At 39.8% G+C, this 25,483-nt stretch overlaps 1 protein-coding gene across 14 annotated transcripts in view; it reads right to left on the bottom strand.

Annotated features, from left to right (window-relative positions):
* Window positions 1-25,483, bottom strand: part of THRB (thyroid hormone receptor beta) — a 384,236-nt gene that overhangs the window by 186,030 nt on the left and 172,723 nt on the right. The window contains exon 1 of one of the 14 annotated variants that reach the window (XM_059162480.1): window positions 17,701-20,183. The exons of the other annotated variants lie outside the window; for them this stretch is intronic. The gene's annotated coding sequence lies outside the window, so the exon portion shown is untranslated. Of the gene's footprint in view, window positions 1-17,700; window positions 20,184-25,483 lie in introns of those variants that run through there. 14 annotated transcript variants of the gene reach the window in all.

Raw genomic sequence — 25,483 nt, 5'->3', positions numbered from 1 at the left:
TTGTCACCATCTGACTTATATTTAGTCAGTTGTGGTTCATTTTCCATTTCCTCCAACTGCAATGTCTCTTTTGTTTACTGCTATTATCTCCAGGCCGTAGATGAGTGCTTAGCGTTCATTCAGCCAGTGTTCAATAAATATTTGCCAAAGCAATGACTAAAAAGAAGACCTATTGATTTTTCTACATTTATTTTTCAATCTAGACACTTTCCCAAACATCATTACCAACTGTAGCAATTTTTTACTAGAGTCTTTGGCTTTTGTAGATATGCCATCACATCATCAACAACAAAAAAAGGTAAGATTAATTTTCTGGTTACATGAATTATGCTAAATAATTATTCAATATAAATTTACTGGACTCTCTGAAGCTATGATAAATAATACTGGTGGAACCAGGGATTCCTATCCGCAGGAGATTGCAAAGACAGTCTCCGATATTCCTGTATCCATGTCCTTTGCCATGAAACTTACCATTGCCCTCACACCCTGAGTCTAGGATGAGCCCCATGGGTGCTTTGGGCAATGGGATGTTAGCAAATATGATGCCAGCAGAGGCTTAGAAAGTGCTCTGACATTGGGCTTCCTCTTGTTTCTACTCCTCTGTCTCTACCGCGAAGGTATGCCTGGGCTAGCCTGCTGGAAGGTGAGAGCATGTTGTATAGAGTAGAATTTTCCCAATTGTTCTAGCGGAGGCCATCTTAAATCAGTCTACAGGCAGCCAGCCCCAGACACATGGGTAAGCCCAGACACGATCCCATAGCTGCCTAGATGACCTGTAGCTGACCACAGACATGCACAAAAGCCCAGCCCCGATCCCTTGATCCCCACTGACTGTGAGTTACTCATATATTATTATCATATGCCCCTGGAGTCTGATAGTTGTTTGTTCTGAGGCATTAATGTGACAATAGATCACTGAGACACTCCTATGCCTAAATTTAAAGAGTCTTAGGGTTTCACCATTTAGAATTTTGTTGTTTATTAGTTTTTGGCAGATAGTCTTTATCATATTAAGTAAAACAGAAACAGAAAGTAATTAAGGTTATCATATTTAAGTGAAAGAGAAATAGAAAGTAAGGTTTATTTAATATTAAAAATGGCTGAAATTTACAAGTGCTTTTATACATATTGTCATAATCTTTTTTTTTTTTTTTTTTTGATGAGACAAACTATTCTGATAGCTTTTCTGATTTTTTGCTATGTTTATGCTCCAGGAACAAGTCCTTCTTGGTCATAAGATATTCTTTTGGGATCCTTCTGGGTTATTGTATTTAGAAGTTTGCAACTATATGTATATGTATATGTATATAATTAGGTCATAGGTTTTGGTTTGTATTTTGTTCCTCAGGTTTCAGGATAAAGGTAATATTGGCTTTGGAAAATTATTTGGGGTTTTCAGAATTGATCAAGGAGCCCAAATACAAGAAAGGACATGAAGATTTGAAACACATAAGCCACACAATCTAACAGATTTCTGCACAGACCTGCATCACAATTGAACATTAATAAAATAAATAAATTACAAGACTGAAAAGAAAATTTTAACTTACTTCACAAAGTAGATATATATTTTTTAATTTTTTAATTTTTTATTTTTTATAAACATATATTTTTATCCCCACGGGTACAGGTCTGTGAATCACCAGGTTTACACACTTCACAGCACTCATCAAAGCACATAACCTATCCCACCCCCTTCTCCCAAACCCTCTCCCCCCAGCAACCCTCAGTTTGCTGGATTGGGAGGGAGACAAACCATAAGTGACTCTTAATCTCACAAAGTAGATATTTTAATAGACTATAATTATAGATCATAAGCTAGTAAAATTGAGATTAAATAAGAAAGCAATAGTTAGTCAATCTTAACTACTCAAAAAATTAAAAAAAAACTTATTTTAAAATAACTCTATTATTAATAAGAAAGGTAAAATTTTAATGATAAACTACCTAGAACTATGGAAAGGAGAATATTTATTTCCTACCCAAACTTACAGGAACATGGTTAAAGCTATATTCAGAGGAAAATGTATAGCTTATAGTTATGACAGCTTTGTTACTGGGAGACTTATAATAAATGAACACAGTGTGGATACTAAGAAATTGCATGAAGAACAAAAGGACAAACCTAAGTAAGGTATGAAGACGTAATTAGTAAAGATAAATACGGGAATGAAGTGAGAAACAAGAATGGTAGAAAGAACAAATAAATTCAAAAGCTGTTTCTTTTATAAAATATAAAACCATTGCGTGAATATGATTAGGGAGAGAACAGAAGAAGAATTAGAACTGAAAAGAAGAAATACACACAAACATGAAAATACTTATTAAGAAGTACTACATTAAATCCTATTGCAATAGATGTGAAATTCTAGAGAAAATGGATTATTTCTTAACGAAATAGGAATTAACTAACCCAAGAAGAACTAGAAAAATTTAATAAAAAGAGATTGAAACAGTGATTAAAATTCTGTCATTTAAAAGGGTGTGTTGGGGGAGAGGGAGTGCCAGGATGAAGCAATTTCACAGCTGGGTTCCAGCTAACTTTTAAAGAACAGAGGATTCCAATGCTATTTAAACTGTTCTGGACCATTTACCCAAAGGATACAAGAATATGAATTCAGAGGAATACCTGCACCCTAATGCTTAGAGCAACATTACCAACATTAGCCAAATTATGGAAAGAGCCCAAATGTTCATCCACTGATGAATGGATAAAGAAGAGGTATAGATGTACAGTGGAATATTACTCAGCCATCAACAAGAATGAAATCTTGCCATTTGCAACAACATGGATGGAGCTGGAGAGTATAATGTTAAGTGAAACAAGTCAGAGAAAGACAAATACCATATTACTCCACTCATATATGAAATTTAACAAAACAAATGAACATGGGGGGAAAAAGGAGAGACAAACCAAGAATAGACTCTTGACTGTAGAGAACAAACTGACGATTACTAGAGGAGATGTGGGTGAGGGGACTGGTGAAATAGGTGATGAAAATTAAGGAGGGCACCTGCTGGGGTGAGCACCAAGTGCAGTATGGAAGTGTTGAATAACTCTAACGTATACCCGAAACTAATATTATACTGTACACAAACTAACTGAAATTTAAATAATAACTTGGGGGGGAAATTATTCTGGACCACTGAAAAAGATGAAAAGCTCCTAAATTCATTTTCGAATTATGTTAATCATTGGTTCTCAGACTGGTTTCCTGGACCAGCAGGCTCAGCATCATCTGGAAACTTGTTAGAAATGCAAATTATGTGCCCCACCGAGACCTACTGAATCAGAAACTCTGGGAGTGAGGGACCAGAAATCCAAAGGGCCTTCTGGAAGTCAAGTACATGCTAAAATTTGAGAGGCACTGCTCCCAGTGTAACTGGCATACATTTTACATAACAAAGGCTATAATTTGCTTTATATTCAGAAGTATGTCTTCTAAATCTACCCTCTTTCATTTCTTTTTCTCAACATCATAATCCATCTTCCAACATGTTATTGAACTTGCTCAAACAATCTCATCCTCCCATGTATATAAATATATATACATATATTTATGGGTAAAGCATGAAAACAAACATTTATGTATAATATATAATAAGTTATATATAAATACTTTATTTGCATATATTTATATATAAATAATTTATATATATATATTTTTTTTTTCAAAACAAGTCTCTTCCATGTGTAGTTACATACAGGAATTTACTCCTATGACTGATTACCTGGGAAATCATTTGTATGGATTGCAAAGGATACGGGGCTAGGAATTAGCAGATGGAGTGTGCGCTGGATATGGCTGTATTGGGTGGAAATGTGCATGTAACGTCAATACACTGGTGTTGGGGTTTCTGCTGCCGATAGAAGTTGCTTGTGTGGGGTGAGGTGAAGGGCAATGGTGGTACTGGTATCGATGTAAGTATCTGTCTATAGGTGGTAACTGATCCCAAGTTAAGTCTATAGGTGGTAACTGATCCCATTTAACCATCCCGAATGGTCTTAAGTTAAGATCATTTGCATGCTGCATTCTAATTATCAAATAAAAAGAAGTACAGTTTCCTTGTAAGCACCAACTGATAACAACAGGTTGGAAGCATTTTGATAAGCTTTAATCATGAGATAAAGAGGTATGTGATATGCACACCCCAAAAACCAGGTGTTTCACATCCATTATATTATTTCCCCTATATCACTGTGAAAAGTATTTGTTGTCAGCTCCATTGTTTAAGCGAGGAAAGAAAGGGTCGGAGAAGTTTGGGAAGTAGCCTAAGAACACCCAATTCTATGGGATTCAAATTCAGGTTTGCCTTGCTTTAATCCAGCTTTGGCTCCTTCAGCTAAATCTTTTAGAGCTTTTTTCTAAGACTGAGTTGGCGCCCAAGAAATCTGAGTCTATCTCCCTGATGGACTAACTCCTTCGGAGTCTTCCAGCAGATAACATACTTCCTCCCTTTTTCATTTAGATGGCCTTCAAAGTTAAAGACCTTCCGCGATGTTTTTATTGCACTGACCCCTGAGACTAACAAATGGTTACACAAACTATATAAAAGAAACCATTTTAATATTAATAGCCCAGTCATTTGGGGATTAAAGGTTTGGGGTTTGCTTTGGCATGCAAAAGAAATATTAGTTACCTGTAATTCTGGTTTGGGGGAGGCTCATAGCTATAACAGATAACAGCTCCCTGAATCTAAATTTTCTGGCACATGACAGGCCTGGGACAGAAAGCTCAGGTTTCCCTACCTCTGACCCCCCACAGGGAGGAGGCATGAATCTGTCACCAGTGTGGGCTCTGTAAAGCTGCCTTCCACAAGAGACTCACACTGAGACACAGTACACAGGCCAAGATGATTAGGTTGTCATAAACAGAGACTCCCTGTGAGCAGAAATTATTAATAGGGCTGGGGAACAAAGGAAAAATTCTCCAAAACAGAAGAGCCTACGTTTTCTTAGTATGTGGCTGTATCCAGCCAACTAATTTGACCTGTGGGGATGGGGACTGCTCTACCACCAAATTTTCAAGGTCATCGGGATAGTAGCCTATCTCTTCCCCCCCACCCCGCAAGACATAGCAAATAGTTTGACAACAGGGTGAAGAAATAAAGTGTCAGGCTTAAACTCTCTTTTGCCAATATCAATATCCTTGAAGAGGTCCATTACTCTAACCTTGTAGATCATAAAATATAATGTTGTAGCTTATAACCATGCAGGGCTCTGAAGGCTAATGACACTTCCAAAGGCAACTTGAATCTGCATGTAAATAGTTTTCGCTTTACTAAAATTAATTGACAAAATTTAGTCATCAATATTTATTATGAGCCCATTAATTTCCTATCACATCTGGTTCTAAAAAAAAGTCACATTTTTATTTTTTGGTTTTATTTTTTTAAAGATTTTCTTTCTTTAGTTGACATAAACACAGCGAGCAAGGGAACACAAGCAGGGGGAGTGGGAGAGGGAACAACAGGCTTCCTGCCGTGCAGGAGCCCGATGTGGGGCTTGATCCCAGGGCCCTGGGATCATGACCTGAGCCGAAGGCAAATGTTTAACAACTGAGCCACCCAGGGACCCCAAAAGGTCACATTTTTAAAGAAAATAATGATTACACATCATTCTCTTTTTTCTCATAATAAAGAGTGGAAATCTCCTATGTTCTTATTTATTTTTAGATATGGTTGAAATCATATCATAAATTCCAATTTTTATCCTTTTCCACCGAACTTATAACTTAGCCATTTTGCTATACTATAATCTCTCTATGAATAGCCCTTTTAGTGACTTTAACTAGTCTATTACATAAATATAACAATATGTATTTAACATTCTCCTGTCGAATGATATCTGGTTGATTTTCAAATATAAATAATGCCACACATAACATTTCTGTGCCAAAATCTATTTCTGAATTCTGGATTTATTTCTTTAGGAAAGATTTTCAAAACCATTCCAGAAGATTCTCAAATTATTGCTTCAAGGAATATGAACATTTAGTGGCCTCTTGATACAACTACAAATTACCATGTTCCAAAACCTTTGGTTAAAGGATCCTTTAAGAATTTCCCAGAGGCTTTCCTGTGTCCATACTCACAGCTCTTACTAGATCCCAGCTGCCTTGAACGACAGGACAGAATGTTGTCTCGTTTCCAGACCACTTGCCAATGGCCCAAGATCCCACAGTCCACTGTAGTCAAGTCAGAACAGTAGGTATATAGCAACAATCACTGAAATAGCCTTTGTTGCTACTGTGGTAGCCTCTGTGAGTTCTTCCCACTGGCCAAGGAAGTGGGAAGTTAAGTTTTGAAGAGGTTGCAAGCTCTGCGTTTTCAGGAAAGTAGGGGAATGGATGCTTGGGTTGGTAGAAGGAGCTTAGGCAGCTAAACGAAGTGAGATAGTAAGGAGATAGAGCACATTTCAATAATAATGATAAAACTGAGTAACAACAACAGTAAATTTGATACAAACATGGGCATAAGCACTATCAAAATGTTGGCTTTAGAAATTAGGGTTCTATGAAAGAATTTGGGAATCTTAGCATGAAGGATTAGAGTGTTATGGAGCTCATAATTCTCTTTGCAAAGCTTTTTTTAAGGTCCTAGAATATAAAATAACCACTGGATACGGAGCATCCCTATCTTCCGAAATACAGATCAGGGCAGATAATCTAAATAGGCAGAAAGCATTCTGTTATCTAACTGGGCAGCAACCATTCTGGAATGAATGAAATCTTTGTTATAAAGCCAAATAGAGAAAAATAAATTTGGTGCACGTGGAGTAGGCCTTTTTAAAAAGGAGAATGACTGACTTTTATTAATAAATAAATTATAATCCTTGGTCTTTGTATATATGTGTGTTTCAAACCTTACTCTTGGTCATCTTCAAATTCACCATTGTGTAATTTTTTGTGATGGTAAAAAAATTAATAAATGTTTGCAGATTTCATTTGAATATGTGTTTTTCTCCTATGAAGATTTTGAGGATTTTTCATATCTTAGAAGTGAAATCTATCTATGTTTCTGGAATAGGTTCATGCCTCTCTTTTGTTTTTGTTCCACAAACAACCAAAAATTCTAGAATTTTCCTTCCTAAGGAGGAACGAAACTAATTGTCCATTTTGTTTTTTTTTCCATTTAGGTTGTTGCACTGCTACACCCCAGGTATTCGGGCCCTAAACAGAATCTTTACACTCGTTATTCCCTTTGTCTGAAAGGCTCATCTACTCTCTCTGGCTGGCTTCCTCTCTTCAGAGAGGCCATCTCTGACCATACAACTGGTGTTGGTTCTGTCTCCCTGCGCTTGTTGTTTTTTGTTATTTCCTTTTTTTTCTTTTATCTTTCTTTTAAAGTGTGAAATTTAAATTGTATTTCATTTTTATATTATTATATTCAATTAGTGAACATATAGTACATCATTAGTTTTTGATGTAGTGCTCAATGTTTCATTAATTGCATATAACACCCAGTGCTCATCACAACACATAATTTTCTATCTTAGCCTCTTAGCCTTTCATAGCATGTATTACAATTCAAAATTACTTCATTTATTTCTGTGTTTTTTTTTTTTTGAAGGACCATTTATCAGCATTTATTCAGTTAACTTGTTTCTTTTACCTCTTTAAACCAATTAATATTAACATTTAACTATTTTTTTTTTCAAAATAACAGATTTAATAGCACAGGTGATTCTGCCCAATTTTTCATCAACGAACATATTTTTTTTTATATAAACATATATTTTTATCCCCAGGGGTACAGGTCTGTGAATCACCAGGTTTACACACTTCACAGCACCCACCAAAGCACATACCCTCCCCAATGTCCATAATCCCACCCCCTTCTCCCTAACCCCCTCCCCCCAACAACCCTCAGTTTGTTTTGTGAGATTAAGAGTCACTTATGGTTTGTCTCCCTCCCAATCCCATCTTGTTTCATTTATTCTTCTCCTACCCACTTAAGCCCCCATGTTGCATCACCACTTCCTCATATCAGGGAGATCATATGATAGTTGTCTTTCTCTGCTTGACTTATTTCGCTAAGCATGATACGCTCTAGTTCCATCCATGTCGCAAATGGCAAGATTTCATTTCTTTTGATGGCTGCATAGTATTCCATTGTGTATATATACCACTTCTTCTTGATCCATTCATCTGTTGATGGACATCTAGGTTCTTTCCATAGTTTGGCTATTGTAGACATTGCTGCTATAAACATTCAGGTGCATGTGCCCCTTTGGATCACTACATTTGTATCTTTAGGGTAAATACCCAATAGTGCAATTGCTGGGTCATAGGGCAGTTCTATTTTCAACATTTTGAGGAACCTCCATGCTGTTTTCCAGAGAGGTTGCACCAGCTTGCATTCCCACCAACAGTGTAGGAGGGTTCCCCTTTCTCTGCATCCTCGCCAGCATCTGTCATTTCCTGACTTGTTGATTTTAGCCATTCTGACTGGTGTGAGGTGATATCTCATTGTGGTTTTGATTTGTATTTCCCTGATGCCGAGTGATATGGAGCACTTTTTCATGTGTCTGTTGGCCATCTGGATGTCTTCTTTGCAGAAATGTCTGTTCATGTCCGCTGCCCATTTCTTGATTGGATTATTTATTCTTTGGGTGTTGAGTTTGCTAAGTTCTTTATAGATTCTGGACACTAGTCCTTTATCTGATATGTCGTTTGCAAATATCTTCTCCCATTCTGTCAGTTGTCTTTTGATTTTGTTAACTGTTTCCTTTGCTGTGCAAAAGCTTTTGATCCTGATGAAATCTCAATAGTTCATTTTTTCCTTTGCTTCCCTTGCCTTTTGCGTTGTTCCTAGGAAGATGTTGCTGCGGCAGAGGTCGAAGAGGTTGCTGCCCGTGTTCTCCTCAAGGATTTTGATGGATTCCTTTCGCACATTGAGGTCCTTCATCCATTTTGAGTCTATTTTTGTGAGTGGTGTAAGGAAATGGTCCAATTTCATTTTTCTGCATGTGGCTGTCCAATTTTCCCAGCACCATTTATTGAAGAGGCTGTCTTTTTTCCATTGGACATTCTTTCCTGCTTTGTCGAAGATTAGTTGACCATAGATTTGAGGGTCTATTTCTGGGCGCTCTATTCTGTTCCATTGATCTATGTGTCTGTTTTTGTGCCAGTACCATGCTGTCTTGATGATGACAGCTTTGTAATAGAGCTTGAAATCTGGAATTGTGATGCCACCAACGTTGGCTTTCTTTTTCAATATCCCTTTGGCTATTCGAGGTCTTTTCTGGTTCCATATAAATTTTAGCATTATTTGTTCCATTTCTTTGAAAAAGATGGATGGTACTTTGATAGGAATTGCATTAAATGTGTAGATTGCTTTAGGTAGCATAGACATTTTCACAATATTTATTCTTCCAATCCAGGAGCATGGAACATTTTTCCATTTCTTTGTGTCTTCCTCAATTTCTTTCATGAGTACTTTATAGTTTTCTGAGTATAGATTCTGTGTCTCTTTGGTTAGGTTTATTCCTAGGTATTTTATGGTTTTGGATGCAATTGTAAATGGGATTGACTCCTTAATATCTCTTTCTTCTGTCTTGCTGTTGGTATAGAGAAATGCAACTGATTTCTGTGCATTGATTTTATATCCTGACACTTTACTGAATTCCTGTATAAGTTCTAGCAGTTTTGGAGTGGAGTCTTTTGGGTTTTCCACATAGAGTATCATATCATCTGCGAAGAGTGATGGGATCAAGATGGCGGAGAAGTAGCAAGCTGAGACTGCTTCAGCTAGCCGGAGATCAGCTAGATAGCTTATCTAAAGATTGCAAACACCTGAAAATCCATCGGCAGATCGAAGAGAAGAAGAACAGCAATTCTGGAAACAGAAAATCAACCACTTTCTGAAAGGTGTTTTCTTTTTTAAAAAATTCTTTTCTTTTCTTTTTTTTCTTTTTCTTTTTTCTTTTTTTTTTTTCTTTCTTCCTTTTTGAACCTCTTTTTATACCCTTTCTCCCCACTCACGATTTTGGATCTCTTCCAATTTGGTTAAAGCATATTTTCCTGGGGTTGTTGCCACCCTTTTAGTATTTTACTTGCCCCTTCATTTACTCTTATCTGGACAAAATGACAAGACGTAAAATTCAACACAAAAAAAAGAACAAGAGGCAGTACCGAAGGCTAGGGACCTAATCAATACAGACATCGGTAATATGTCAGATCTAGAGTTCAGAATGACAATTCTCAAGGTTCTAGCCGGGCTCAAAAAAGGCATGGAAGATATTAGAGAAACCCTCTCGAGAGATATAAAAGCCCTTTCTGGAGAAATAAAAGAACTAAAATCTAACCAAGTTGAAATCAAAAAAGCTATTAATGAGGTGCAATCAAAAATGGAGGCTCTAACTGCTAGGATAAATGAGGCAGAAGAAAGAATTAGTGATATAGAAGACCAAATGACAGAGAATAAAGAAGCTGAGCAAAAGAGAGACAAACAGCTACTGGACCATGAGGGGAGAATTCGAGAGATAAGTGACACCATAAGACGAAATAACATTAGAATAATTGGGATTCCAGAAGAAGAAGAAAGAGAGAGGGGAGCAGAAGGTATACTGGAGAGAATTATTGGGGAGAATTTCCCCAATATGGCAAAGGGAATGAGCATCAAAATTCAGGAGGTTCAGAGAACGCCCCTCAAAATTAATAAGAATAGGCCCACACTCCGTCACCTAATAGTAAAATTTACAAGTCTCAGTGACAAAGAGAAAATCCTGAAAGCAGCCCGGGAAAAGAGGTCTGTAACATACAATGGTAAAAATATTAGATTGGCAGCTGACTTATCCACAGAGACCTGGCAGGCCAGAAAGAGCTGGCATGATATTTTCAGAGCACTAAACGAGAAAAACATGCAGCCCAGAATATTATTTCTGTGTTTTAAAATTTCAGTATTTCTCAAGTTAAAACACGTAATATACATGTTTTATATTGATTCATGTCCTCATACGTGTGTGCACTCAGGCGCGCATGCGCACACACACACACACACACACACACAGCTGAAAGAACAGTTCGGTAAAATAACGTGCTTAAGAAGTATGGTAGAATGGAACCAAATTTCTCCATTCTATTCTAGTTTGTTCATTAAAGAAACAGCCACAAAACAATTTGTGAACCACTAAATTGATCCCATAGACAAGATATGATCCACAATTTGAAACATTAGGTTATTTGTCTTCTGCTTCCCCCTGCCTACAAAAAAATGTAAGCTCCATGAGGTCAGAAAATATATATTTGTCTTATTCACTGGTATATGGTTGATAATCAGTTAATAGTTTTTGAACAAATCAATACATGAAAAAATGAGTAAGTTAATGAATGAAGTCTTACTAAAATTATCTTCCTTATTTTGGCATACCTGTGCTCCTAAGAAAAGAATATTAAAAGGGAACATCATTTTTTTTTCTCACAAAAGTGATATTCAGAGTCCAATCTAACAATCAGAGACCCAATAGCATTTTCATGGGAGATGCTGAGATCACGGAACTGGTTAGCAACTCACTGAATGTGAAGATACATTGGAACAGTGGAACTTTCCATCTCAACTTTTATAATTTGTAGGATGCATCATAAAGCTGCAGCTTAAATAAACCAGAAAACCCCACTCCTTTATTTAGTGCTGTTTTTGGTAGAAAAGGGGTGAGTGAACAAACAAGTAAAAATGGGAAGCTAAGGAAGAAAACAAAGGGAAGTTCTCCTGTACACAGAAATCTGCCCTATCTTTCCAAATTCTAGTGACTGCTGGGGCAGACAAGTGGGCCTACTACCCTGAATGGAAGCTCTATATCAACATTACTATTCTGCCTGCAGAAAGTTTTTCTATGTGCTTATTTATTTATTTTAAGATTTTATTTATTTATTTGATAGAGAGAGACACAGTGAGAGAGGGAACACAAGCAGGGGGAATGGGAGAGGGAGAAGCTGTCTTCCCTCTGAGCGAAGAGCCCGATGCGGGGCTCTATCCCAGCACCCTGGGATCATGACCTGAGCCGAAGGCAGATGCCCAATGACTGAGCCACTCAGGTGCCCCTATTTATTTATTTATTCATTTATTTTTAAAGATTATTTTATTTTAAAATTATTTAAAAAGAGGGAGCATGAGCAGTGTGTGTGTGTGGGAGATGGAGAAGAAAACTCCTTGCTGGGCAGGGAGCATGAGGCAGGGCCTCTATCCCAGGACCCCCAGATCAGGACCTGAGCTGATGGCAGACACTTAACCAACTGAGCCACCCAGGCGTTCCCCTCCATGTGCTTATTTATAATCTCTCTTTGTCAATTGAATATAGAATCACTCTATGACTGTTTGATCTTTGTGAACTAAGGGGAATGAATTCTGTTTGGCATATCAAACTTTTCATTGGATTTAAAAATTGTTGTATATCTATAAGAGTTTCCATGATAGAAATGTATTTATCAAGAATCTTTGCCTTTCAGATACAAAATGATGTACTTTCATTTCCCTTGTTGAAAGAGAAAGGAAAAAGGAAAAGACCTTCTTGTATTCAAAAAAATTTTTTGAAGACTTTATTTATCTAATTTGTGAGAGACAGGGAGAGCATGGAAATATACTTGAGAGGGGAGAGGGGAGAAGGCGAGAGAGAGGAAGAGAATCCCAAGCAGACTCCAAGCTGAGTGTGGAGCACAAAGGTGGACTTGATCTCATAACCCTGAGATCATGACCTGAGCTGAAACCAAGAGTTATATAGGTGCTCCCCCAAATATCTCTCTCCCCCCCTCTCCCTTTTTAAATATATATAACTATTTCTTGTGAAACTTTAGTTACCATTCATGTGTTCTGGAGGTGTGCTTCCCAAACTTCAGTGTATATAGGAATCATCTCGCAGGCTTCTTAAACACAGATCACTGAGCCCTACACCTAGAGTTTCTTTCTCAGTAGGTGTGGGTTGGGGCTTCACAAGTTCCATTTCTAACAACTTTTCAGGTGACACCAATGCTCCTGGTCTGAGCACCATATTTGAGAACCACTGCTCTGAAGCAATGATTCTCAACTGCGAGTGACTGTGTCCCCCCACCCCCCACCAGTGGACATTTGGTGATATCTGGAGACATATCTGACTGTCACAATTGAGTGTGTGTGTGTGTGTGTGTGTGTGTGTATAGGAGGGTCTCTTACTGGCAATTTGTGGGTAGAAGCCAGAGATGCTACTAAATATCCTACAGTACATATGAAAGGTCCCCTATGAGCATTATCCAGCTCAAAATGTCCATAGCGCCAAGGTTGAGAAAATTTTTTCTAAAGGAACTCTCTGTCTCATGGAAGCACATTGTTTAATAAGAGTTTGAACAACACATAAAACAAGAGCCACTCATTTCAGAAGACTTCAGCTAAAGTGGGATGATGTCACAGAAATTAAATTAATTGGATGGTGTCTGAAGCAGATATCTACTGTCATCTTTCTCTGTGTCTGTTTCTCCCACATTCACATGTCCATTAAGCTTATAAAACACCATACAGTCCAGACGTTTACTCATCCAAAATGTAAATGAGGACCTGTGTATGGCTGAAGAGAGATGTGAAGTCAGTTGGGATGAGGAAACACTTTTATTCCCCCCAAGGGGCTGCAATTGCCTTGACCGAAGCAGATAAGATCCTGGACACACCTTGACTATGGAAAATGTAAACACCAGGTACCACAGAATCACAGAGGTGGAAGGACCCTGACATTAATGAGTAGAGCCAATATCCTCTTTAATATTGTTTATTGACAAAAGAACTTGCTTGGCGTCTTGTCCAGGGCTTAAACAAAATTAAAGAGGAGTTAATGATTGTCTTAGGTACCTTCTGGTCTCTCCTTTCTATCTGTTGTGGACTCTACCAACCACCTATTTTTGGTATTTCCAGAGTCCATACCATGAAGAAAACCTGCTCTCAGATTAAAAAAAAAAAAGTATCTCACTATCAGGTGTGACTTCTCCCCATCTTTAGGAGCCTCTTTTTGCATGTGAGTAAATAGTACCCTGGAAAAGTTTTCCCAGGGTGGAAACATAAGAATGACTGTTTTTGCTCTTTCCTCACCCCTGAATTATCTAGTCCATCTCCTAAAGTCTTATGGATTATGCTTGCTACATTTCTTTTTCGGATTTCTCTCAATCATTTCTATCTCTATGTTGGTTAATATCGACATCTCTGCTGGATTATAGAACAGCCTTTCAAATAGTCCATCAACCTCTGGAATTGCCCCTGTAATGCTCTCTCTGGAATGAGCTCTCCAACACACATATCAGATCTTGTCATCCCACTGCTTAAAACCTTTCATCTGTTACTGGTAGTTCCAAAGACCTTATGATGTTTTATAAGGCTCTATATACAAGGACAGCTGCTTGCTTTTCGTATCTCGGTCCTCTCCTCTCCCCTCTCCTTACTTTCCCATTGTGTTGCAGCAATTCTGAACTTTGCTGGATTTCACTAAAATGCCATGCTCTCCTTCAATACCATCCTTTTGCCTGTGCTGTTTCCCCTGCCAAGAATACTTAAATGCTTGCCCCTGCCTTGTGACCCACTATTTCAGGTCTCAACTAAAATGGCACTTCCCCTGGGAAGCTTTCCTTGACCTCCCAAGTTAGAGTTGGGTGCTCCACCCTTGTGTTCTCTGGGCATCTCGTAAACCATCTCATTTGTGATGATCTTCTGTTGTAATTGCGTCCCTCAGTAGGTTGAAAGCACTATGACGATAGGGTCTGCCTGGCTTTAAAACATGGTTGTAGCTCCTGTACCCAGCACAGTACTTGGTACAAAGTAAATACTGGCTGTACTTCTTGGTGGGAATTTAATAAAACTTATTATCTTGAAAAGAACTGAATGGAGATGGTAGGGAAATAAATTTTGAGGAAGCCTTGAAGTCAGATCATGCTGCTGACATCTTCTACTTGTATGTCCACATTTGCATGGAAGAATCATTATAAAACTGAGCTTTCCTACTAATTTTGAGAACTGATCTCCTTAGATAAGTTTCAGTAATTTTCACATTATTTTTTAATCTACTGTACATCTAACTGGATCGAAGCATCATAGGAAGGCAGTGCAACTGGACCATGCTGAGGAATGGGGGCGAGAGCAAGAAGGCTGGCCACGTCCCTCAGGGCCTAGGAGGCCAGGGTGAGGAATGAAGACTTCATTTTTAGCCCAAGGGGAATATTTTAAAGACTTTAAGTCATGGTAGTGACTTTCTCACTCTGGCTGCTTTATGGAAAACAGACTTGATGATGAACCAAAAGCAGAAGGAGGGACCAGCAAATAGACCCAGTGAAGTGTTTCCATGGCAGGACGCTGGCCACGGAGGTGGGGGGAGTGTGCCGATTGAAGACAAATTCTGGAGGTAGAAGATGTAGGAGTTGCTGAGAGTTTGGATTTTGGGGTGAGGGAAAGAGGAAGCAAGTGTGATTTTTAGGTTTTTGGACAGAACACCTACAAGAATGGTGCCGCCATACTGAGATGGGAAGACAAGCGCCTACGCATCTTCACGGCCCGGCACGGTTCTCACCTCACCTCCTCCTTGCAGGCTGTCATCGACTTCAAAACCCTTCTCTCTCTCCTCTCAACAGCCCAGGAAACCGTTGCCTGCACAACCGTGCTTTTAGGAGGAACACTGAGCTCCCCAACCTGGTTTATGTTCCTTGAAGGTGAGGGAATCTCCCCTTCACATCCAGCGAGCCCTGTAGGTGGACCCCACAAATCTGCTGGCTGGGGGCTGCCAGGCAGTTCACACTGTGGCCAACACTCTGGAGCTGTTCCCTGGAGCTGTCAGCTGCTAAGAATATCCTGCCACCCACGGGACTAAATGTTCATATCCTCCAATTCGTGCCCCAATTGGACATTTTAAAAAAGGCCATTATCAAAAGCCTTTGAAAATTATGCTCCTTTCTAGAATCTTAAAGACAGCCACTTAACTTCTATTATATACTCTATGATTATTTAGCATTAACACTTTTCACTTGATATATAGTTACTTTTCTTCCCCATTATTAAGTATTACCTTAAAATGCAACCTCATTTCCTCTTCTATTAAAGAGAAATTCAGGATAAGTTTCTCCTCATTGAAAATGTGTTGAATTATTTCAAGAACATTTCATTTCTACAATGCTCATTCACACTTTGGTTAGAAGGCTCTTCAAAAAATAAAACTTCAAGGTACCATAATATCACCTTTCAATTCACTTTTTTAAACGTTTTTTTTTTTTAAATATAAATCTGGTGCATATTTGGAATTATGCATTTATTGTAACTTCCCACACAAAGCTAGAATGCTGTCTATAATATTCTTAGCAGTCAAAAAGGAACATAATTACGAAGAACTTATGCAGAGGCAGGAATCAAGTTTTTCTTGTTCTTCCTTTCAACACATGATTTTTGAGAATTACTTTAAAAAGTTAATTTTTGTTCACCATCTTCCTCTAGCAGCAGGATATGCATTTTATATACCTTTGTCATTGAATTATCCCAACCACCCCGTGATGAATTTTTGCCTCCAATTCCCAGTGGATTGAAGGTATATTTAGGAGGGTTGAAAAATAAGTCTGAGGATGCACAGCTAGAAGCAGGAACCCCTGCATCCAGATCCGCGTTTTGGTGAGATTAAAGCTCACATGGCCATTCATTAGGGCTCTAGTTTGGGGGAGAGAATCCCCTTTTGCAAAACCCAGTTCCATGGGAGTACTTGCCAAACTACTCGAGAATTCTTCCTTAGATCAAGCCAAATCCTCAAATTCCCATCCACTGTTAGTCTTATCATCCCAAGCAGGAGTTCCTTAAATGAAACAGAAGGTTCCAGAAGGTTCCATGAAATCCCTGATGGTGAGCACCATTTTGGCCTTTATTTAAATGCATTTTCTGGGGAGTAAGTCTAAGTTTGTTTTTGTTCTTCAGATTGCCAGTGGGGTCTGAAATCCCCTCTTCCCAAAGGATAAAACCCTTCTTCCTGGGGGAAATATGGAACAAGTAATCTCCTTACTCTGAATTTTAGGCCTTCTACTTGAAAATAAGCTGCAGTCATTTCTGCAGGCTTTTCTTCTCCAGTTGGACACTCACAGTTCTTCCCATATTTCTTGTGCAAGAGAGAACATCTCCAGAGCCTTAGCCTCTAGGGAACACACTGTGGTTGTCCCCTCAAGCATGGCACTTGGGGGAACTCAGTGTCACTCAAAGTTTAGCACTGGGAACTGATTACAACTTCCTATCCCTATATCCATTTAATATTTTACTTGAGAATAAGACGATAGTTTATTTTCTTCTTAAAAGTCTCCTTAAACTTTTCAATTTTATATAGTCAAATCAGTATGTTGTACACCTGAAACTAATATTACATGGTACACCAATTATACTTCCAGAATAATACTTTTTTTTTTTCCAAGTTCACATAATACAAGATTGTAATCTATATCCCTTTAGGATCCTCCTTCTTTTCCATTTCCCACCAAAAAAGCCTGAAATACAGGAGTTATATTTTCTTTACTTTGTCTTTTAACTTCAAGAAACATGAGAAATTTTGGAAAAGCACATTTGTGTAATCTCATCCTTAGCAATAATACATTAGTGTTTTAGGAAAAGTTGTCCATTGGAAGCCCATACCCTGAATATGGACAACCCTTGACCCATCCACGAATTGTAACAAAATCTCTCTTAGCGTTCACACAGAGAGCATCATAGGGGCGGTCAAGCACTCACCCTGCCGTCCTGCCCGCTTCCAGAACCTGCTGACATCTCCACGCCTTCCGCATGAGCTGCTCCTAGTCCACTTCCACGTCAGGTAGAACGAAGGCTCTCTAAGCAAATGACCTGCTCGGGACCCAACTCCGCTGTCCTGTGCTTCTGTGGCTGAGCGATCCCAATTATACATTCTTGAGACGCATCTTAGATGAGCGCGTTGACTGACGCTGGGCTGGCGTCATGACTGCACGGGCTTGGCCACAGAGCACACTCCCCAGACAGACGGCTCCCCACTCCAGACTGTTCTCTCGATCTGGGATTCCACACCATGCCTCCCGCCTGCTGCCAGCAGCCAGTCTTGCAGCAGGAAGATGAGCAAAGCTGTGGAAACTGAAACCCCTAGTGAAACGGGACTCCTATGACACCAGGAGGCTGCCAGGACAGCTAACACCTGACACACTACCTTACCCACGTTCTCGGGCCAGGGTCGATGAGAACTCTCACCCTCTCCCTCCTCCATCCAGCCTCATCATCAGAATCACGGAGAGAAATCGTTCACCCCAGGGCTGCGGCTGCTTGTAACCGGCAAAGAGGATGGGAATCGTTTCTTTGGCTTGAGATCAGGCTGAGGAATCCCGCAGATTTGAAGTTTCCATGGGCTTGAAGCCTTCCAGGTTCAGGCTTCTGGGTCAATTTCCAATGGCCTCCCCATCCTCCTCCTCAGAATCAAGGCAGGCATGATTCTGAAGATGTCCCATAGAGCTGCCTTCTTACTGCCAGGGTACCTAGCAATGCATTTGCTTTGTTTTATTGTGCTCTTCAGATAACATGTTTTTGCTGGTGTGTAAGGTCTGGAAGCTGTCTGCATGCCAAGGCAATGCCCCTTAAATGAAGTCTTACATAAGCCTGACAAATTATCTTCAGATACAAGTAATCTCAATGAGCTATTACAGAGCCATGAAAGAACTGCTGGTGAACCATCCAAACAAAAGCTACCTGAGCAAATACATCAAAATGCCTGTCATCTGGGGATTTTGCCAGTAACCTTTCACTGTGAGTTTTTGTTGTTTTTTATTTTTTTAGGGTACTGGCACATTTTTTCTTGCCTCCCACCCTTTGCTCCGTTTTTCCTCCCTCCCTCTATCCCACTCTCCCTCTCTTCTTCTTTTCAGCAGACATCATTCTCTCTCTTTTCCCCATTCCTTCCTCCCTCTCTCCTTCTTCCCTCTCCTGTCTGTCCCCTCCCCTTGTACATCCCTGTCCCCCTCTCCGCACACTATTGTTGCGACTCCATATTTTATTGTTGCCCACCAGATAGTCCTAGATTACAAGTATCCTGCATAGCTAACCTTCACCTTCTCTTGGATTCTAGCAAGGAGAATGGTATATCACTTCTCGACTTGACAGCTTTCAATGTCTTCTTCCTGGGTCCAAGATAAAGCCCTACTCTTCAGCCTGCATACAACACCCCTCATGCAGTCCTGACCATCAGCCCTGTCTCCCACATCCACACTGGCCACAGCACACCTTACCACCTCACACGTGCACTTGACACCTCCTGGACACATTTTGCCTTGTCCTAACTCTGACAGTTGCCCCTTTTGTTCACTGCTTTTCACAAAAGGCAAAGCGAGCCTGTCTTTAACGTTCCAGCCCTTCCCTGAGTTCCTCAGACAGTCAGTTACTTTCCTCCTTGGGTTAACATTGCATTGCAATTTTTTTTTTCCTGTCTCTTCAAATAGATTAAGAGCCCCTGGGGCAAAGGCGTTGCTGACTCACCCACCAGGCAGTTGCTCAATAAATGTTTGCTGAATGAACTCTGTTTCTCTGAGTTTCTCCTGGATACTTCACAAGTATGTAGAAGCAGCAACACAGTATACTGTTTACAAGAATGAAAGTGTGGGTTCAAGTCCTATCCGTGATTTGAGCGAGTTACTTAACCTCTTGCTGTCCCAGCTTCCCTGTCTGTAAAATGGGACTAATATTATCCAACTCTAGGTGAGTCATTATGTGGAATATAGTTAGAACACTGCCTGGAAAATGGAAAGAGATACATGCTACATGAGTGTTTGCTAAATACAGTGGTGGTAATTCAGATAGCCCACGGCTGCCTCAACTTTGCTCAGGGAGAAAGTTCAGACATGATCAGGGCTGACTTGATTTAGATGAGTAGATACTTTATTGGGAATGGAAATATCTGCCTCACTTCTCCAATCAAAAGGAGAGATGCTAGGCCAAGAATAAAACTGCATTCCACAAGAACACTCTTAACAGGCTTTGCCATTCCTAGGGTTCTTCTGTGAGCCAGGGGTTGGGGTCTGGATGGCATATAATAAAAAACTGAGTAAAGAAATTATAATTTGTAGACTGTTGTGTATGAAGAAGTACACACCGGTTGCAAACTGTTTAAAAGAAAATGTGTTTGTGTCCAGATAAGAAGTTAGAAAGAAGTTTGACATCTCCCCATTTAACATCAAAAAGTGAGGAAAAGTCAAAACTCAGAGACAACAGCCAAAGGAAGTCTTTCTTCCTTTGGTTTGCAGGTACACTGAGAAGATTTTCTGGGCTGAAATTCTGCAGAAAAGATTCCCACCTAAATATACCTGCATGATATGGCCCTACAGACATTCTAGGTGTATCTCTTGCCAGTGGCCTCCCACACGAACCTTAATGCTCCCATTGCCCTGGAAATCCTGGAAAAACCCATGCTGAAGGTTAGTTCCATGCCTTGGCTTTGCAGCTCCCTTGACTGGGATGCTCTCTCTCTGTTTTTTGTAACACTCAGGTTATCACTCTTCCAGGGAAGACTTTCTTCAACTTTTTTTGCTCTCTCCAACCTCCTTTGCTCTGGGCCTCAGAGCTCCCCAAGCATACACACTTCTCAAAGCATGAACATACTGTATTACACTTGTATGCTCACTTTCTGTCTCCCTCACTAGACTGTGAGCCTTCCAAGAAGAGACAGTGCCTAGGTCCCTGTTGTTTCCCAATGCTCAACACAGTGCCTGGAACAAAGAAGATGCTTAATAAACGCTCCCTGGGGACTCACTGAACAGGCAGGCTGCCCTATGTCTGTAGGGACAGACTCATTGCCAGATGTCTATGGCAGCAATGCTAGGTGTCCCCTGTGCAGCACTGACCAGGGCCATCCCTGGGGTTATCGCATTAGGGGTGTGGCTAAGAAATGTTCACATGTGACAAAGCTGGAATGATTGCACAATTAGGCATCATGTCCCTCATGAAGGGGAAAAGGATTTCTGAAAAACGGTAAATAACAGTTGCTCACAGTGTAGCCTGAGATAAGAATTGAAAGGAATCTTGATGAAACTTCAACAATTTCTGTGACTCACTGATGTCTGGTGAAAATGTACATTAAAGCCATTTGGTGAGAAACTGACAGCCCCATCAGAATGACCACACTGAAAAAGACCAACATTGGAAGTACTGGAAGGGGTAAGGAGGAGCTAGAATGCTCTTGGGCTGGTGGCAGCATTGTCAGTTTACACAGCCAATTTGGGAAGCTGTCTGGCAATTTCTCATACAGTGAAACACACACTACCCTCTGATCTATCTCCTAGATAGATATCCAGGAGAAGTGCATATGCTCACTAAAGGATGGCCCCAAACAGGGAATGACCCAAAGGTCTACCAACCAGAGAATGAATAAACAAATTGTGGTTTATTCACACAATCACTGTTACTCTGCAGTAACAACAACGCCATACACACATGCACAGGAACGTGTGTGACTCTCACAGACTACCCATTGCACAAGAAGCGTCAAATATGAAAGAGGACGTATCATGCAATTCCATGTTGAGCGAGTTCAAAAATGGGCAAAAAAAAAAAAAAATGAATCAGTGGTGATGGAATTCAGAATAGTGGTAATCCTTGGGGTGAGTGTTAGGTTCAGATAGGGGCCAGATGGGGTGGAGCGGGGCATGAAAGGACATTCTGGGATGCTGGAAGCGTTTTCTATCTCCTCATTAGCGATGGCAGGGGTGTACACCTGTTTAAACAATCCATAGAATTTTACCTATTTTAGCATATGTGTGTTATACCTCACTGAAGAGTGGTAGATCGATCGCTTGACCAATCAATCGATCAATCACCAGAAATCTGGATGAGTACAAGGGAGGAAACACTCCATGATTCACACAAAACTCAGAGCATAGATTGCATAACCCCTCTGTGGTTCAGGGAAAGCAAGCATCACTGAACGTAACCCAGGAAATAGCTCAGCTGAACTGGCTGGGTTGTGGGACCGAGCATTATGGTAAACTCAACTTGTTCCCACGAGTAAGAACAAAGATGTGCCCTTCCCAAGAGGTCACACCTGTAGCACAACTTCCTTTAGGCTTGGTGGGTAAAAAGTTCAGCCAAACTCACTCTTGTAGAATTTTTGCAACAGGGATAATTCCTCAGTTATAAACCTTGAATCAATTCATCACCTTGGGGGTCATACAGTATGAAAGTTATGTTACAAAAATAAAGCTATGAAAACTTTATTATTTTTAGACTAAAGTCAAAACTCTTTGAAGAGTGCAAGCATATGAAGGCCAGAAAAGGGGAAATAAAGTTGTTCTCTAAAGTCTTTTTGCAAAGCTTCACCAAAATGTCAGGTAAGTGAAAGGTGATCAGAATCCTCAAATTCTTAAAACCTGCTACATCTGCCACACCTGTCTAACCAAAGGGAAATCGATGCCCTAGGAAGATGCACTTTCTTTTTATTACCAACCGGGGCTTTAGCCCCAGACCCACACTGAACCTGACCACACAAGATGGGGACCTGGAGAATGCCCATTACTCTTTCAGTGTTTTTCAGCTGGGATATGAAAGCATTTGGGACTCATTGTTGGAATATTTTGGATGTTGCATTATGCAAAATATAATATTAAAATAAATCTCACCTGTTATTTGTTTTTTTTTAACATGGTTGCCAGAAAATTTAAAATTAAATATGTGACTTGCATTCGTGGCTCACCCTACATTTTCTTTCTTTCTTTCTTCTTTTTTTTTTTTTAAAGATTTTATTTATTTACTGGACAGAGAGAGGTCACAAGCAGGCAGAGAGGCAGGCAGAGAGAGAGGAGGGGAAAAAGGCTCCCTGCTGAGCAGACGGCCCGATGCAGGGCTCGATCCCAGGACCCTGAGATCGGGACCTGAGCCGACAGAGGTTTAACCCACTGAGCCACCTAGGTGCCCCTCACCCTACATTTTCAAGGACAGTACTGGGTTACAGTATAAAGGCAGGAAAAATAAAATAGAACTTAGAAGTCCATGAGAAATTATAACTACATATAATGTAACAATAATACAGTCATATTTCATATGTATCTTGTAATATATTTCATACATTCATAAAGCACATTATCAAGCAAGATACTAGAGAGGAATTTGGAGAGAAAAAAAGAAACTTTGGTGAAATACTGATTTCCAAAGAAACAATGATATAAGTATAAATTTCACACTGTCTCCTTAATCACCTAGCCAGAAAAATAAACCGGTATCAGAGGCTTGAATACTTTTTATCTCTTCACATTAGAACCATACTGTCCATAGGTTCAGACAGGATTGTTAAGCTCCTGGGAAAAGTAGGTAAGTGTGTTAAGTGTCATTTTTTTTTTTTTTTGGTTAATCTAATCTACAAGCATCAAATAACAAAGAGTTTATTGTATTATTTGCCTTGGGCCAGGTCCAGCTTCCACCTCTGTCTTCTGACCTTTCCTAGAGGTAATTAGAGTGTATACAATCTTTTAGCAACTCTTGAATCTCCTGTCTTTGCCTGGAGTTTCAGGAAGGCATTTTCCCACTTTGGGTCTTCAGATCTTGGGGGCATCAGAATCTCTCCTTAGCTTTTTGAGCTGAAAGCTAATTCCTTCAGCATATAGCTGTCCAGATGCAAAGAAATATTACTGTAATTTTTTCTCTTCTATGTTATTGTCAAGGTTTTGACTCATCTAGAACATTCTACCAAAGTCATGTATTTCCTATGAAAGGAGTTTATCTGCTGTGCTGAACAGTATGTGGGCGTCATTTCACGTTCTTACATAGTCCTGCATGTAATCGATTGTGGAAAAAATTTAAGCTCTTAGCTCCATCTCACCTTCCTACTATCCCAGCACGTTTTGCAGTGGGGACACTGTCCGGTTGAGGATTAGTGGGTCCTTCTCAGGTTGGCAGAGATAGGGAAATCATGGGTGAAGAGTCACAAGTGCATTTTTCTCATGAGCATGGCATTACCATACCATTCATTTTGATGACTGTAAGAAGTCCACAGATAAAGCTACCAACTTGTTTTCCTCTGCACGTTGACTTGTTTCAACAAACTCAGGCCTCAGGCAACCGCAGTTCCTAAGCATATTTTTTTGGATCCAGCATCTCTAACTTTTAAAATGGCAACTGCTTCCCTAGCCAAGACAGACACCCTTAAAAGCTCTGTGTTGTTTTCAGATGTTCTTAGGATGGCAACAACAGCAATCATGCAATGCAACCAGCCACATGGCAGCAAAAGCTCTGAGTATGGACTTCGCCTTGTCCCAGTGTACTGGGCCTAAGAATCCTCCGGGGAGCTTCTTAAAGAGTGAAGATTCTGACTTGTTAAATCTAGAGAAAGCTCTGAGATTCTGTATTTCCTTTTTCTTCTTTTCCTTTTTTTTTTTTTTTAAAGATTTTATTTATTTATTAGACAAGGATCACAAGTTGGCAGAGAGAGGAGGAAGCTGGCTCCCCGCCATGCAGAGAGCCCGATGCAGGGCTTGATCCCAGGACCCTGAGACCATGACCTGAGCTGAAGGCAGAGGCTTTAACCCATTGATCCACCCAGGCGCCCCATCTTTTTTTTTTTTTTTTTTTTTTTAAGATTTATTTATTTGAGAGAACTGTGCACATGAGCATGAATGGGGGTGGGGCAGAGGGACAGAGGAAGAGGGAAAGAGACTCTCCAGTAGATTCCTGGCCGAGTTCGAAGCCTGATCCTGGGACCCAGGAGATCATGACCCAAGTGTAAATCAAGAGTCTGATGCTTAATGACCTGAACCACTGACGGCCACTGAGGTTCTGCATTTCTAACAAATTCCCACGTGGTTCCAATCCCACGAAGCCTAAAGCACACACTGAGTAGAAAGGAGGCCCTCTCTAAGAAATCTTCCATCTATAGGATTCCATAATTCTGTGTGTCAGAAACTATGAGCTGACATATGCAGGGGCAAATTCTCTTAGGACCTTTGTTGGAATACTCCAGAAGTCATACTACCAGTTATAGACATATATCTAAATAGAAGGATTTAGAAATTAAGTCTGAGAGTCACCGAATCATTTTAGAATCTTGCAGTGGATCAAAGTTACTATTAGTTCTTTCAAATGTGGATTCAGCTACTTTGTTCCTAGAATATCTCTACAAATGAGCCCCTTTACGCCCCAGCTGGATCTCTGATTATGCTGGATGCAAAACACATCTAAGTTTATTCAGTAACTAGTTACATAAAGCAGCTCTCTTGAAGCGTTATGCAAAGAAGAATTTTGCTAAATAAATATTTGCTACTCAATTTATCTATTCTGTAAACATAGATGCTACAGTGTAAGGTTTGCTTAAAGGGGAACATATCGCTTTCATTCCATCTCTGATAAGAATGGAAAAAAATTCATATTCATAGCGCACACGAAAACTCACAGATGTTTCCATCACATCAATTGTTTATCAATTCCAGGGAAATATATATAACACCCTGTCTTCGATGCTGATATTAAATTCCTTAGTGTAGGTAAATTCTAAAAGAACGATGATGTAAACTAAGTGGAA

The sequence above is a fragment of the Mustela lutreola genome, chromosome 2, assembly GCF_030435805.1.
Source record: "Mustela lutreola isolate mMusLut2 chromosome 2, mMusLut2.pri, whole genome shotgun sequence".
In the NCBI taxonomy this organism is placed as follows: Eukaryota; Metazoa; Chordata; class Mammalia; order Carnivora; family Mustelidae; genus Mustela; species Mustela lutreola.
The sequence above is the reverse complement of the archived record's forward strand: the minus strand, read 5'-3'. Positions and strand labels throughout refer to the sequence as shown.